We start from the raw sequence: 3,769 nt of genomic DNA on the forward strand, positions 1-3,769 counted from the left end.
TTTCTCAACTAATGCATACAGAATGTATTACATGCTTTGCAGCCTGTGTTAAAATCCATACAGTACAGCTATCTAGAGCACTTACAACAGCTCCTCCTATTTTTACAGTCATATAACCAAACTAGTTACTCTTCAGCTTCAACCGTTACCGTACTGCCAAGGTGACAGTTTTTAAGTTTTCAGATCTGCATTCTTCTACACATTTATCAGCTTTGAGTCTTGAGGCAATTGTGACCCTAATATTCTACAAATAAATAATTGAATGAGGTCTTACCGACACTGAGTGTGACCAACTCCAACAAATCCAACCGTTTTAAGACATCTATTCACCATCATCCCCATGATTCTAAATGACAACATACTGTATGTATAACAGACTTATTTAACAAACCAGTATCACACCCATATTACATCAAAACCAACCCAATATCTCACAAAAGAGAAATATTCAAAAGCCGCCCTCCCATATTGTTCATCCTGGGTTACTCAGTAAAGCAGAACAACACCCCACAACAACACTGGCTCACCTGTACTGCTTTTAAAATCTATATTTATTTGAAGCCTGGAAGAAAAGTTATTCAACACTATGTGTTAGCATTATAGAGAATTACCAGCATTACACTACATTACGCATCATTACTTCGCATATTTATGTTTAGCAGATCCTCATTTTCAGTGCTTTTTGTTCTCTACAAAATGTTGCCTGCTAAATTATTTAATTGCATGGGAGTTCTTTTACCTAATTTCTCCTTTCTCTGTAGTTAACTGGACTGGATAGCTAATAACCAGCTATGGTATATGTATTCGGTAAATAACTAACTAATTTTTCATTGTGCACTAATTTTGTACACCAAAATCAAAGAATTGAGAACCCCCTCAAACGCACTCTAAATTAGCCCCTTAAGTAAAGACGAAAATGTGAAATAAAAACTAGAATCTCACCTTTGGGCCTAAAGCTCCTAATGTTCATTGCTGTGTTTAGTCTAGAGTAGAATTAGCTGGTGTATCATACTGTATTTGGTATGTGAACGATGCAAAAAATGTTCATTCACACCCATTTTATTTTAATACCAATATAGCCTATATCTCTTCAATGAGTATTAGGGAGGTTCTTGAATTGTTTTAACTGGGATACAATGGGGGCAACATACCAAAAACACACCCTGACTTTTGCTTGTACTCTGAACCCAGCAGAAAACACCTTATAGCAGTGATTCTGACACAGATTTTAGATTAGCCATCAGGAGGTGATCTAGCACAGTACCATAATTGTTTAGTGTGCAAAGTAAACGAAAATTAGATTTAAAGCAAAATCTGACATGTGTTAACATCAATATGATATTAAACAATGTTATAATAAAAATATTAGACAATTAAAGACAATAACTCACCACACAAGAATGTGACACATGGGCTGTAACCTCAAAAGCCAAACTATGGGAAGCATTTTGTCTTCTTTTTTTTTTTTTTTATAAAAAAAAAGATGTAGGTTTATGTTGCTATTATATGATTTTATGGTTAATTGCTCTTTTTTCAATTTAGCATTGTTTTACTTTACATAGGAGGTATTGTAGAGGGTTGGGAACAACCCCGGAACAATGTATAGGACCTGACTTGAAAAAATTTGCTGTGACATATTAAATAAAAATTGGTCCTGTACATACCATTTCTCACAGTTTTACCATCCCTGTTGGAATGATCTGATTTAATTATAAGTTATCAGGTAATTGATTGGTTATGTTGAGAAAAGTGCCAAAAAGCAGTTCCACCCCATATTTTAAAAAGCTAAAATAAATAAACAGATTGTTAATTTATTTAATATCAACTGTAAATCCTTTGTTTAACCTGACTGTTTTCTCAAACCATTGATCTCTCTGATTACCCATGAGTCTCAGCACATTTAATAATAATAATAATTTATGCATTTAGCAGACGCTTTTATCCAAAGCGACTTACAGTGCATTCAGGCTATACATTTTTTACCAGTATGTGTGTTCCCTGGGAATCTAACCCACGACCTTTTGTGCTGCTAACGCAATGCTCTACCACGGAGCCACAGGAACATTTAACCAGGGACAGGTACGGGGAGGAAAAGCTGCTGTATTGTTCACTGGATGTGTTTAATATTTGGACTTCACATGCATTCTGAAAGCAAACTGTTCTTCAAAGTATTTCTCACATTAAACCAATAGACACTTATTAGCTGTCATAGTATTAGGCTGGTATTGAAGGGTTAAATTACTTAACGGGTCTAATACATTCATGAGAAAGCTCTGTTCTTAAAAAAACTACATATTAAAATGATTTATTGCTTTCATCAGTAGCTCCTTCTTTTGCCATCACATTGTCACGGTCACGGTGTGTGGAGGCAGGCAGGACGACAAGGATTCCAATAATGACATTTATTGTAGACACAACAAGGCAGGTTCAGGTAGGTGAGACACACACTCGGGGTAACATTAACAATAACCGACACCAATGCTCAGACAGACAGGAACTAATATGGGGTGAATAATTAGAGGCAGACAGGTGAGCACAATGACGGTGATTAACTAATGATTAGACGGGCTAAACCAACACAAAGGGAAGAAACCACAACAAACAGTCCACAGGGGCGTTACACACATAGGCTAATTGTTGTTTACAGTATTTTATATAATCTGTACTAACCTGTTTAGAGACTCTGAATTGTTACATCTTTGCTTAAAAGCACACTGCGGTAGCCTTCCTTGATTTGAAGCTTAATTGTGTAACACTGATCCTTATAAATGACTCCGTTATAGATCAGTGGTTTGTGGTTAATTTTTGTGCTACCCAGCATCACCAAACGGAACTAGCAACAACGGATTGGTTTTGAATAAGACTGATGATACATGGGACAACTTTTTGAACAATGTTGCCGGGCCACCTTGGGCAATCTTGCCATCAACGGGCAACCAGGTGAGACACAGTGTCCACGACTGAAATAAAGTATTCAGATAAAAATTTGTTAACCATCCTCAATGGGAAAGTGCCCAAGCAACATTGCTTAAAAAAAGTTGCTCCGTGTATCATCAACTCTCTCCTGTCTGCCATTGGTCGGCCAAATAAATAGTTCAGCCCCAAGCTCACACCATTTATTGAGTTTCTATAACATGTGTAGTGTTCTTACTTTTATAGTCTGATTAGTCCATTAGCTAAACCAAAACCATTAGTCCAAAACGTAATAGTACAGTCAGCAACATATAAAATATGGATGCACAATGCTAATGGTCTAATGGTTAGAGAGTTGGACTTGTAATCCAATGGTTGTGGGTTCGAGTCTCTGGTCCAGCAGGAATTGCCGATGGGGGGACTGAATAACCAGTGCTCTCTTTCACCCTCAATACCACGACTGAGGTGAGACCCTTGAGCAAGGCACCGAAGCCCCATCTGCTCCCTGGGTGCTGCAGCAACATGGCTGCCCACTGCTCCGGGTGTGTGTGTGTGCACTTGGGTGGGTTAAATGCAGAGTACAAATTCTGAGTATGGGTCACCATACTTGGCCACGTCAATTTATTTATTTTTTTTAAATGCCATGACTGCCCCTACATAAAGGCTCTAGCAGTGCGCATCCATATTTTATATGTTGCTGACTGTACAATATTTTGTACAGGCAATATTTTACCCCCTGGAACGCGATTTTTACCGGGGAACCCCCCTCGAAACGCGATTGGGCTACTTTTGGGCTAGTTTTGAGTTAAGCAACTAGTTGTTTTTTTTTTTGCAAACCTGGCAACCCCTACATCAC

The sequence above is a fragment of the Sinocyclocheilus rhinocerous genome, unplaced genomic scaffold, assembly GCF_001515625.1.
Source record: "Sinocyclocheilus rhinocerous isolate Xijiao unplaced genomic scaffold, SAMN03320098_v1.1 scaffold107, whole genome shotgun sequence".
NCBI lineage: Eukaryota > Metazoa > Chordata > Actinopteri > Cypriniformes > Cyprinidae > Sinocyclocheilus > Sinocyclocheilus rhinocerous.